The 13,706-nt window shown below is 40.2% G+C and overlaps 1 protein-coding gene across 2 annotated transcripts in view; it reads right to left on the minus strand.

The window, feature by feature from the left end:
• LOC117612073 (uncharacterized) overlaps positions 1–13,706 on the minus strand; it is an 88,203-nt gene that overhangs the window by 32,474 nt on the left and 42,023 nt on the right. Inside the window, exon 1 of one of the 2 annotated variants that reach the window (XM_034340773.2) lies at positions 904–1,338. The exons of the other annotated variant lie outside the window; for it this stretch is intronic. The gene's annotated coding sequence lies outside the window, so the exon portion shown is untranslated. Of the gene's footprint in view, positions 1–903; positions 1,339–13,706 lie in introns of those variants that run through there. 2 annotated transcript variants of the gene reach the window in all.

The raw sequence follows: 13,706 nt of genomic DNA on the forward strand, positions 1-13,706 counted from the left end.
TCTGTGTTCTCTGAACTAAGGCTACGATTTTAGGGTGTGAAAAATTGACCATATTGTAAGATACTTCATCGACGCCCGCTTTCCAATAGTCGATAATTTAATCGGAATGAAACGGTGGCAAGAAAAGTAATCGGAATGCAGGTTTAAAGGGAACGTGAAGCTTGACAAAGGATAGAGCGGCGAAAAGCACGTAGCTAAACGCGCCGCTGATCTCGCAAACAATTTTCAGCGTTGTTGTTCGATTTAAGGGTCCGTGACGAGCTGTAGCTGACGGGCCACGATCATTTCGGCACGGTCCGCTCGGATAGCCGTGTTTTTACGTAAGAAACGCGGGGGAACATCTGGAAGTTTGCACGCGAGAAAGTGGACTACCGGAGTTATACAGGCAACGGTCAGTTAATTCCGCGGTCGCTCGGCTAATATTCTGCAACTCCAGCCGGTTCTCGCGATCACGGAACCGAGCGTAACCATTCAAACCGACTTTTTTTATCCAACGACCACCGCTGAAACGGGTTTTCCCGCCAACTTTTCATTTACCGATTTGTTCCCAGGGAAATACTGCGCCGTCGATATTAAGGTTCGGATCATTTGAATTTTAAGTTGACCCAAGTGAAACTGATCAATGATCGAACCTACCACGAATGACTAAACTTTATAAAAGATTCATGGTGGTCGCACACGTGTGACGACAGCGGCTCATGGAAAATCGCTGGCGGCAAATGTGTTAAAGACAACCGAAGCACACAAAGTACGGAAAAGTGGAACGCTATCTAAGAAGACGCATCATTTTTCTTGTTCGAACGTTCATGAGGAGGGACTCATTTCCATAGAGTCGACTCATGGTTTTCCCATGCAGACAAAAGAACCCTAGCTCGGTTCCGGTCGCGCTTAAATTACGCTCACCTTGCAGCTTCTTAGACGAGCCCGATCCAATGTATCATTTCAGTTCACCTGGTCGCGCGGGTTGTCCTCTTCCTAAATACCCTCTTATCGTTTACACTGATGCTGACAAATCACAGGTTGAAACTTTCGAGAGATACAACTGTTGAAGGGGTCCTCGAGAATTTATCGAAAATTCACTGAACAGAGGTGTTTTATACGGGGAATTGATCAGGTCAGGTGGAAACGATCGTGATGCATCTTCGCGAAGAGATACGACTGCACCGGTGCAAGCGCGCGGTTTCGCGGACCTTTGTCGACGGAATGCTCGGAGACAAATGGAAGTCGATCGAACGACCGCCGTGTCAAAAAACCTGCCTCTAAATGGGGGAGAAAAAAAGTGTTCGCCCGACCATTTTCCCTTTCGCCCGGCTCTCCACGCCACCACCACCACCGGCGTTACTCTCTGCTTGCTATACGCCTGGCCTAGCCCCTACCCTCGACACCTAACTCGAAAGCCTCCCCTCCTATAACGCGTCGCCTCGTTCCTCTTACTGACTGATAGCTGCTTTGATATGCGTGACTTCCTGCGATCTAAGTCTACGGACACGGATATACAGCCTCTATTAAAGCTGTCCATGTTTCGTGAAAAATATCGCCTTTTAGAAAAAAGTTACCTCATGCCTTAGACCATCTTTTCCATTTGCCGATAGATATTGAACAAGTGGAGTAAACGAGCCTTTTTGTTGATTTTACGATCTAATGATATGTGGAGCAACAGTTACAAAGTTTCTCTTTCACTTTTAGCAAATATGATGGAGTTACTTATGTGTATCAACGGACAGTTTATGTAATAAATAATAAACGTATACACCTTGATTCACCGACTTTAATTGCGTTATTTGCTTAATTTCCATGCTATTGTATAATCTATTTTTAATAATCTTCTATATTTGAGGAATAAAAATGAAGATACTATTTCCTTCGCCCTTACTTTCCCTTGCCATTCCTATATAGAAACGAAATTGATCATTTCTACGATCTAATTGGAAAGTGGATCACAAAGGCAAACGATTACCCTCTTAATGATTGACTATCTACCAGTTTCCTGCGCGTACTCTATAATATAAGAAATATCGTTCTGGAATTGTAAACGGTTCGCTAGCGACTAGCACTAATATAAAACGAGGTTACTCGACTTCGAACCCTTTATAAACATGTTCCACTTTTCTTTATGCTCGACAACGATGTTTCATATACATCGAACGCAATTGTTCGCGACCACAATAACAAGGTTCGATCGGTTTTGTTTCATGCAAACAGAATTTGCGCAGATTTTGCGAAAAAATTCAATCATGTTAAGGAAACATCGGCTAAATATCGAGTATTTAAATATAAAAGGAGCGTTGGAAAATATAAATAGTGTATTTGTTGTATTTTTATAGGATTCTTTAATTTTATACCGCGGCGCGCTTTGGAAACGGTATCGGTAGCACCATCTAGTAGGAAGCGGCGAAACTAATAAAATAGAATATTGTATTTTTTGCTCCTATAGGAGCAAATGCTCCTAAAGGAGCATTTTAAAAAGAACTCTCATTATTTTTCTAAACAAAAGCTTGTAGAGTCCTCGTTTTGCTCTATCCAACCCAAAGAATGGCGCTCTGGTCTTTATTTGGACATTTGCAAAAATGTTTATATTATTCGATCTCAACGTCATCTGTAAAAAATAACGAAAACTACTCAACAACTTACCGATCGAATTTCCGAAACGTACCACCACCGATACTAAAGACTGCTATCGTCGACAAGAGACTATTACCACCGACGAGAGAGTAGTCTCACGTCGGTGCTACTACTTAGCTAAAGCTAGTTGCCGACTTATCGATCAACTTGTCAATAAGTTGTCCCGTAGTTTTAACCGTTCCCTGATAAAGGGTATTGGTGTTCCCTAGTTTCGGAAAATCAATCGATTATATCTGTAAAATTTTATATGCTCATAATAAAGAGAGACACACATAGGCCCGAGGGGGCCTGAAGTATTTTTTATAAAAAAAAAATCAGTCGATAAATTGTTAAATAGTTTCAGCCATCTTTGTATAGATGGTGTTACTGTCAACGACGAGAGTACACCTTCCTTTCTTTTTGACGTCCGAAGACAAACTGACTCGCTTCCTTACTAAGCCGCTAATTTATAAAGACGAATTTCTGATCAGTTATCCAGCCATCAGTTCTTAAAAATATTTAACTTTGCAATTTGTATGCACAAAATTCAGTAAATATTAATAACTTAATATACGAACAAATCTAAAATTCAAATTGTATGAAATTCTCTAAATGTAATTTTTATTTAGACTATTTCCAACTATTCCCGCGAAAATATATTAATGAAGATAGCAATCGCGTCAAGACCGAAAGAAATATTTGTAATTCAACGAATACAAGCATAAATTGATAAAAATGGAGTATAATGGATCCAATTATTTTGATATTCAATTATTAGCAATTGTAATATTTCATAATTATAGTGTACAATACAAGTAACACTTTTCATCAAATGAATTTGAATAAAACTCTTTGTTGGAGTACCAAATTTTTAACCTAGGTGAATGATTACACGCTGCCAATGTTTGTGCCCTTTTCTATCTTTTCAGTAGCCCTCCTCGGATAATTTCGGTATTTACGGGATTAATGTTTGTGCTATGAACAATATATAAAGAGATAGGTTTCCAATAGTTCGATAGAACAGCTGCCATAGACACACGCCGCTAAGCTGCTTATGTCAACTTGTGAAAATTTTTGCGCTTTTTTGGAAAATTGATCCCTAATCCGACAGGGATCCGCATTGGATTTATCGGTAATTTCCTCGGAATGAAATGATAATTGATTCGAGGGGCAGGGGTACTACCAACGAATCCTTTATAGTAAGCTACGTGTAAGGGTGGCATATACTTACACACAAAAGTACATCAATGATAAATGAATAGAATATTAGTGTAATTGCATGCTTTAAAGACAATACAATTTATGGAGATCAATGAAGATAAATTCGTCACTTTCAAATATCGAATAACTTACCGACCACATGAAACTCTTGCTATTTAACAATGGTTTTACAAGCCATGGAACACTCAGATGGAAGAGGCCTAATTCTGAATTATGTCCAACATTTCGCGCGAGATTACAAGTTACAAATGAGACTCATATATCGCCGGATTATTTCCCGTTTGATGCGGAATTGAAAAGAGAACCGCAGTCCTGAGCAAATAAAGTGAACTGTAATAGGTGGGTCTTGATGCGAGCAGGATGACGAGAGAGGCAACTTTAACCGTAGCCGCATATCGTGTTCCATACGTGTGAATATATGGAAACGGTAGCATATGCCTACAAAGGCAATCGCATAATTCACGGGAATGTCATTTCTAAAAGGATTGGCTTGTGATCGGTTTGGCATCGAGCCATTCAAGTTTCAATAACGGTTCACAATGTACTCTGCCTTTTTTCCTTTCTTTTTTTTTCGTAAAAAGTGATTTTCCATATCGATGCTATCTGATAATTGGTTTAAAGAATAAAACTATCAAAAATAATACAAGAATTTTTTCAGTTTCCATTCAAACTTCTAATTTATAAGTTGTCAATTGTTCACGCATTACTGGTTAAATGATTAAGAACCGTTCGATGCAGATTGATAAATCGTTGCTAAAGATACCATAGTTGGATAACGTTGCAATGCAACGTGCCGTGATTAATTGGAAACTAATACTGTTCAGACTTTTAATTAAGAAGCTATAATTAAGATGGCGAAGAAGGCAGTGCAGAGAAGTACTTATTGATTATTTTCATCGTATTATTTTTCATCTACAGACTTCATTGTCTGTTGACTGAAGTCTGAGTAAATGCAGTTCGAACAAATTAAGTAACAGAAAATTGTTATACTGCTAAGCTGTTCTTAGGGCCGTAAAAAATGTTACGATAAGTATTTTTTTAAATAAAAAGATTATGAAAGTGCAACAGTAAATGGAAAGATGAAGCGAACACCTTTGCGTGACCACAATCAGTTCCGATTAAATCCCACGAGTTCGACGGGATGTTATCTCGACTAATCGGATTATAAGTTGTATTTTTTCGCTATAAATTTTCTTGTAAAAAAAATCGAGCTTTTAAGTTGTCACGCGATCCGAGCTACTATTTCACGCGAAACACACCCGATATGATACATTTTCAAACCAGACTTTCCCTGGCTACCAAAAAGCCAATACTAAAGGCCAATATTTCACCTCACTTTTCCACCGAGATGTTATTTTAGGCACTCTTTGACAAATTCATCGGCTCTGTCCACAAAGATTTTTCAAACAGTCGAACCGATGAAGCTGAAATCAATGTGAAAACTCAGAAGTATCTTCAGATGGAATCTACCCTTGTTTTTTTAACACTTTGACGCTCGGGGCTACTATACAGATACCAAGGATCCGTACGACTCAGGAGGGTGCCTCCACTTAATCAAGATGTCTTCCTTGAAACATAATGAGTATTTTTAACGTCGATAACATCCTTGTTAGCGGTAGTTTTTCATTCGAATAAAATCGTGAGAATAAATTCGAATCGATGTAACGTTTAGTTTAAGACCGTGTACGTTTCTCTTCAGGCCGGGATATAATTTATCGCGAAGTAAGCATTGCGTAACTAACGTGCCATAACTAAAGTCATCCCCTGCCGACACTCGATGCCACTCGAACACAATATCGAGATGCTTTAGCTGAAATGGTGTCTCTCAGTCATTCGAGTTTACGTTGGTAAAAGGGGCTCGGCCACTGTCAACGTTACAAGCGATTCGATCCGCGTTAACGGCACTGGGGAGAGACGTTAAGTAGCATCTTTCCGTCTCGTAGCATGCTATTTCCACCGGTACACACCGACGGAAGTCTCCTAAATGGAAGGAAATTAAAAGCTGCAGAAATAACGGCCACTATTCGCGGAATGCATCCATAAAAGCTTTCGAAAATGAATCATATTATATTGAAATTCATCTTTGTTAGTTTCAAGTACCTACTGATAGGTATTCGTATCAGTTGCAACAGTAATTTCATATTTTATATTCTCTTCCATGTGCATTTTATTTCCATGGTTGTTAAATTCTCTTACCTCGAGAATTTCTCTCTGCTATTTATTCTATTCCACTGTATTTACCCGCCGTAAATATTGTTATAACAGACTTTTTTCATACGCGACCGATATTTAATGAATATCAGACGGGGTAGGAAATTAAATATTCGATGGAAAGTTTGACAGATTTTATTTCTCTGGCTATTTGAACAATGTAACAATTGGGGAACGATAAACGAACTCAAAATTACATTCGGAACGCGAGCAAGTAGAGGAATTCGCGATAACGAACGAAATGTGAAACGATATTCTGTTTCGAATTCTTGTTTCAAGCTACTCGATGATCATTATCCCTCATTGTCTCGGATTACTGATATTCATTTATCTGTAAAGAGAGGATATTCGGAATGATCTCTATATTTCAAGAGTTTTGGATTTTATTTAAATGCAGATATTTAAATTTCACGAGTTTTCACTAGCCAGAGACGATACAAGAGCCGGCAAAATATCCTTTTTTTAAAAAACGATCTCTGCAAGGGGGACGACGAAAAAGGAAGGTAATAAAAATTATCCGCTGCAAAGTTTCCAGCATCGGCTAACTCGCCAAATTAAATTTCCTTCTGTGTCTCAGAAGCGGGAAATTGACCATTCCATTGTTATCGATTTTCTCGCCTTTTAGCAATATCTCCGTTCCTTCTTCTTGGCGAAATTGGCTCAGTAAATCGTACGTCGGCTTAACGATGTTCTTGACCCTCTAATATCCAACATTGTCTCGAATCAATTTTAAAACGGGTATCTCCTTTTCGAAGGGGGAATCTACACAATTACCTTTATTCTTCAAATTATTTCAAACTGATTCAAGGCTCAAAAACATGTTTTTACACATTTCATCCCTTATACAAGATTTCTGAATTCGTTCCTGTTCAATACATGAATCACGAGACTGTTTAACATATAAATCGGGATTAGATATTTCATTCGGGGCTAAAATTGTCCAATGAATATGGTCACAGACCATTGACTGTTCAATAGAACACACACGTTTCCTTTATTGTTCGTGTCGTACCTGTTTTTGTGGTAACCACCAAAAAAGTCTGTCCATTGGTCGACGATGACTGTTAATCGAGTGGCTGGTGATATTGGTTAGAGCGAAAAACCATGGCTAGGAGAAATCGGTATCCCTTTTGGATCGGAGAAAAGGAAAACAAGCAGAGAGAAGGAAAGGAGGGACAGATATTTCCCGACACCTGGTAACACGCAGCTCGTACGCGAAGCGGTTTCATCCAATCGGAAAATTGCCGTAAAATTGCCGCAAAAAGCGATATTTTATTCCTTTCAGAGGCACGATTTACCAACCGCGTTGGTTGGGTAGATTCTTAGGGATGTTTATGGGATTTTATGGACTCGTGTCGTCTGTCTCCCTTGTACTGAACGTAGAGGGGGAGGGACGTGAACGCGTGCACCTGGCTACGTTCATTCCGACCCAGTGTCAAGGACAATAATCATATACTTACGTCTACACGAGCTTTAAATCTTCTTCATGCATTGATCAATTACTTCGAAGGAATTCCACATTCTCTGTATTCTAAATTCTGGTTGTTTCAAAATTTCAATTAAACCTCATCAATTCCTTGCATTGATCGATTAATTTCGTTTATACGTTCGACGTGGACATTATTCAGCCGGTAATTTCACGTTTCGAGACACGTTCGAGGCTCGGAAAGCGCGTCTCAACCCCACGATGCGACGCTTTATTCCATTCCTCTTACGGCCTTCCGTTCACCGGGATAATGGGATTAATCACAGAACTGACGCGGCTCGACAATGCACCCGTTAACAGGACGACGTAGCCTTCATCAGACGGTGTCTTCAGGAATTATTATCCTGGCACGCGTTTATTATGCGACACGTGATCGGAAGCGTGTACCCGCGGCACGCATCGAAACAAAGTTACATCGCAATTTATCGTTTATTGTATCGTGTAGAGAGTCACCGAATAAAGTTTCATCTTGCTGCGATTCAGCGAGTGTCTTCGTCAAATCAATATTCGAAAGAAACATTAAATTTCATATTAACGATTCATATTTATTTAAAGATACGTGCAACATAATGTATCATCGTTGAAAGACAAACTTTTTTTCTAAAGATTTAACAATGTGTCACGTTGTTATTCGAAGAGAAGATAGACATTTATAAGTAGGTATCATCCTATTAAATACGTCTGCGACGTTCGCGTATAACGAGGGTAGATTTTCGATCACCCTTTACCCAGCCACCCTGATGAATTTATAAAATGGTTCACGTCGAGAGACACGGAGGGAAATTTCGGCTAGGAAGAATAGTCTATCGTATCGCCTTGTCATCGGAAGTTCATTTTTCGCGTTGTTGTTTAGAGGGTAAGGGAAAATGGCAAACTACCGGGGAACTGGAACGATACAACGAATGAAATATAATCTTTTTTCTTTTCTCTTTGAATCTTTCTTCGCCATCGACGAGTTACTCTCGTTCTGTATTTTGGATCCGTCCTGACAGTGATAAATCGAAAGGAACTTCAGAAAATCGTTTCCAACAAAAACAATTGAATTTCAACTGAATTTTACGTACGTACTTGATTGTGAAATTTCTGCAAACTTTTCATTAACGAGTGCGGGGCAACCTTCAACGGGAAACAACGGAACGCTTTAATCCGTAATTTAACGAAGCGTGAACGTAGTTTCGCAGTGAAATAACGGGTTCCGATAAAATGCGCTCGTGGTATCTGCTAATGTCGTATTTAGAGGAAAATCCTCTTTGTCCGTCGAAATCTCTTTCCCATTCGTAATCCGTCCTTCTGCCTCGGTTGTTGCAGAAAATAAAAAAGGAAGATCGCACGAGTAATTAAGGCATCGTTTATAATTCGTCGTTCTTGACATTTAATCATCCATTGCTCGTTAATTTCCTGCTAACCGAATCAGGTAAGAAGAGTGATACGAAGCAAGCAATAATTTATGCAGTCTAAGTAAACAGATTTTCTCATAAATATTTCGCTGTGTCTCGGCTAGCGAAATGCGCTTAGAGATCCTTTATCCGAGACTAAAGGTAGAATCTCTTAACCTCTGACAGGTCTGGTCATTAGGTCTCATGATATTTTCACGGCCGTTGAGAAATTCTGAAGCGTACAAGAAGATCGTGGCCGATTCACGTTGTTCAACAAACCGTGTGGTATCCATGAACCGTTCGACAAATCCGACTCTGACTGCGTTGTTCGTGAAGGCTCCTTGGCGCGTGTCAAAACGCAAGTACCAAGGCGGAAACCGTAAAAATAATGGCAAGAGAGAAACACGAGAGCGATACGAAAACGAAACGAGATCGAGAGAGAGAAACGAACAAAGTGCGAGAGGGACGAAGAACGCGTAACCTAGCGAAATTATCGAATAATTCACGCTACAATGATTCAGGAACGCTCGTTGTTACCGACAATGGTGCACGAAACAATGCAGCAGCCAACAAAAAGGCTATCGATGCACGCTTACGTTGAATTCACTCTAAATCCTTGAGCTTTCCAGCTTTACCGTGCCATCAGAGTGCTCGCTAATCCACCAGAATCCTCCTGAATTCATCGAGAACTCTTTCTTTCGATCTACCTTCGGTCAATCACTTTGCGTTATAAATTTTCTTCCTTCGGAAAGTTAGCTACTCCGAAGGAAGAAAGTTTTCTGGTAAACAACCATAAAAGAGTGATCCACGCACCACGAGTCCTCCAGTTCAGGTATTAAGCTTCTTCCTTTTCTTCGGCAAGAGTTACTCCCACGCGAATCTGGCCTCCTCAACTAGCTTATCGTGTTTGCGGACTCTCCAGTTCGATGGGAAGTTCAGGACCGCTAAGTACGTACATGCTTCGTTCTTCGGGGTGTAGTTGGCGGTTGGATGGATGGCAAGCGGATTTTATAGCCTGTCAAACTTCCTTCCTTCGTGGACTGCGAGTGATCGGTAACTTCCGTGAACTCTGTTTTGATTTTAGCCAACAGGATTGAGCAGTGTTGATTATCGAGAACGTTTAATCCTCGATCGATGAAGCTGGGTCAATCGTGACGCAACGAATCGTTTTTATTAAATTCCATCTGCCTTTCACGATAGAAAGGGTTTTCGAACGCGACAGCCGCATGTATCGTAGTGGAAAAGAAAAGAAATTGTTACGGTCGATGTCTCGTTCAGATATCATTCTCCAGACGGTCTCGACGGGAAAGGGTAAAACAGGAATAAAGGATTTTCGCAAAACTTTCGCTCTCGACTATGCTCGAATTATTTGCTCCGTCTGGCAGCAAAAGCGGAGCTACCCGAAATCGTATTTGCTATTCCCATGATTATTTGGCCGGCACCGTTTCATTCTTCACTTTTTTTCTTTCACAATTTTTTTTTTCCTCTCCATCGGGCCCTTTTTAGAACGGATGACCAATAGCGTGGGTTGAGTCGAGGCTGAATGGGATGCTCCTTTGGGACCGTGCATTCTCCATCCGTAAGAATGCACTTTTCTGCCGGGTGAAATGAGCCGAGCTAATTTTCGGATTCGAAACCTTGCCTCGAGATCGTACGGAGAACGAAACGCCGGGAATAATGGTGGAAGAAGGGAAAAAAGGAGTAAGTTTACCGAACGACGACATCGATCTCGCAATTCTCTTTTATCTGGCTGAAATCGGGAAACCCAGATTGATTCAACCTCTTCACAGAGCGACGTGTTTCTCTTCTGCTTCGTGGTGTCTGTTTGGACGAAAGCTTCCTCGAGCACGTTTATCGTTGCTTGCGTTTTCTTCGTGGTATCCTTGTCTCCTTGTCACGCTTTATCGCGTTCATCTCGAAGGATCTTTTTGGTTCGACGTATGGTCGATGATCAACAAGATGATCCTTAGCGTTTGTTTGCAGCACAGGTGACTACGGCTCCTCTCTTTCGATCGAGCTTTATTCTTTCATTTATTTGTACCGTTTCGATCGACGATCGATTACGGCTTTCACCGCGGAGTTGAAGAAGTTGACAACAAATTTATCTTCCAGGTCGGAACTCTGGCATTCTTCCAGCGGGTATCGTGTTTCGAAGGAAGAAATCGAAATTCTATCGAGGCTATTTGTTGCAATAAACATATCCTTAGGGGAAGTTTGAACGATGTAAAAAGTTTAACGTAAATGGAAGTCATGAAAAATCGTGCGATGACAGATTGAACGATGAGAAGGAAATTCCATTGCACGAAGAGAAAGAAAACTTTTAGACTATCATTAGTCTACTTCGATCCAAATATTGTGCAATTTGGAAAGTAGTCACGAATAACTTCCAATCTTGTACGATTTCATCTTTCAAAGTTTGTTCTGTACTCTGACCCTTCGAAACGCATCGTTAAATATTTGACTTGTCATTGACACAGTTGAGTTCTGGTTTGTCTGCCAACAAACTCGTCGTTATATCTACTTACAGATAGAGTTAATTTTCCAAGTTGGATATTTTTCGGCAAATATCCAAGCTGATCTTGGAAGTTACGCTGGCAAAGCGAGGATACAACGTGGGTGTAGGACTTGCAATTAGAGTTGCAACATTTATAGGCGCCATTAGGAGATATGCACGTGTACCTGAAACTGTTGGCCACATTTTGGTTTGCAATTATTGCAGTATCACTGATCGGGACTTATCCTTATGTATTGAGCGTAAAACTGACATGAAATAACAGAAAGAATTATTATGATACCTACAAGAAAAATATGAGAAACGTATCGAATTCTAAATATTTATAAAAAACTTTGAAAAATAAAGAAATATCTTCGTACCAGAAGCAATACCTTTGAAGCAAGAAAGGGTTCTAGTAAAGAAAATTGAAAACCTCTTTGCCTATGTGATGCATTCTGAAAACAGTCATGCTTGGAGCTTCAAAGACGAAACAACGTGAGAGAAGAGAAAATTGAAGGAGCACTAGTTCCCAAGAAGAAACGAGGGATATAACAAGATATCTCGGCTCATACTTCGTTTTCGAGCATCATCCAATTACCCTGCATAGATTTCGAAACATCTTCAATCTGTTTTCTGAAATATTTTACACCCTTCAACTTTTTCGATATTGTTATACGTTTCTTCGGCGAAAACCAAGAATATTTCAGCTTAAAACGCAAGCCGCGCAGTGAATGTATTCTCCCTTTGACGGTGTAGCAACCCTAGAGTTGAGACACGCCCCAAATAAAAAGATCGGCCAATAGGGTTGCTTCAAGGAGGGTACGAGGGGTGAAATTAAAATATCCTTCACTAGTAATGACTCCAGATACGCTGGTAACGACGCACGTGAACGTATGTACGAACCGGCGTAATTTTGTTTGCGATATTCGAACGAAGGGTGGCGCGTTTCCAACCCCTCGAAGAGGGTGCGGCAACCCTTCGAATCAACCAGATCTGCCGGACATATGCTGAAAGAGAGAGAGATGCGCATTGTATTATTCACGAGCTATTCGTGAGATAACATAACCCTGATTTTTAATATGAGTTCCGAGGGTTAGGCCACGCTTATGCTTGCGCTGCCTTGGTAACATTGTAATGAGATTAGTCGCGTTATTAGGGGTTTAAAATCACGGCTATGTTTTCTCGGATCTTAACCGTGTGCCGACTGTGTTTTATCGCGTTTAACACGTTAGATTTGGTATATTTCTTCAACCAAGTGCTCGATACGATGTCAATTCATCAATTGGATGTTTAGAATATTTAGAACGTTAGAAATTTCGAAGGATAATTTAACTACTGTTTATTTCAAAGAACCGTAGCAGGTGTAAATGGTGCACCAACGACCAAATGTAAACCGAGACCGATATCATTTACGTTGCTTCAACCGAAAATACGTTTTACGTTTAATATTAATGTTCCGCTTTGTGCACACCGTGTGCGCGATGGACGACACGCTCGATAAAGCACCTTCGAGTAATCAAGAAATTAGTTCACGGCTTTCGAGCCGTATATACTGGTAGCCACATTTTGGCTCTCAGTTGATAGTGTCCATTACCAAAACGCTTTCGTTCCCGCTGTACAGGGCTCGCTTCCTGGGTTAATCAAGGGATGATTAGGAGTATCAAGTTGCCAGGCGTGATAATGAAATTCGAATATACAGGCAATTTGCGAATTTTCGTTTTACTCGTGTCAAATACGCTGCTTCAATTAAGAAATTCAATCCTTTATAGAAATTATGGAGAAATATAATTCAACATCAAGGAAACTCGAGTAACTGAGAAATTGACAGGATAACTATGGTTTCCATTCGAAATACTCTTTAAACTTTAGGGTATTTGCTAAATTTCGCTGGGTAAGGTACACTGTTGATTATGTGCAAATATTTACTCTTTCTTATCTGATTCAGAATATAGATGAACCAGGATACTGGAATAATCAAACGGTGTCAGATGTAAATCCGGTCAGAATCCAGTTGATTCTGGATTAACTTTTCCAGTAACTTCATCGAGAAGTGTTTGAAATGCTCGTTTTTATTCAACCGCGTTGCTCAACCCATGAATATGTTTTATGGGTAGGATTGGGAGAAGATTTGCCGGAATTGCAAATCGTCTGGACGGGTAAGCAGAAGGAAAGGAAAAAAGTTGCAACGCCGCAGGTAGACTCGCGATTCGATTTGGATCTTGCAAGTTATTGAATATCGATGCGAACGGAAACGAAGTTACCGCTCAAAGCGTCTCGATACGTTTTATGGAAACGCTGATGAATTGTCAACTGGGCA

Source organism: Osmia lignaria, chromosome 15 (genome assembly GCF_051020975.1).
Source record: "Osmia lignaria lignaria isolate PbOS001 chromosome 15, iyOsmLign1, whole genome shotgun sequence".
Taxonomy (NCBI): Eukaryota; Metazoa; Arthropoda; class Insecta; order Hymenoptera; family Megachilidae; genus Osmia; species Osmia lignaria.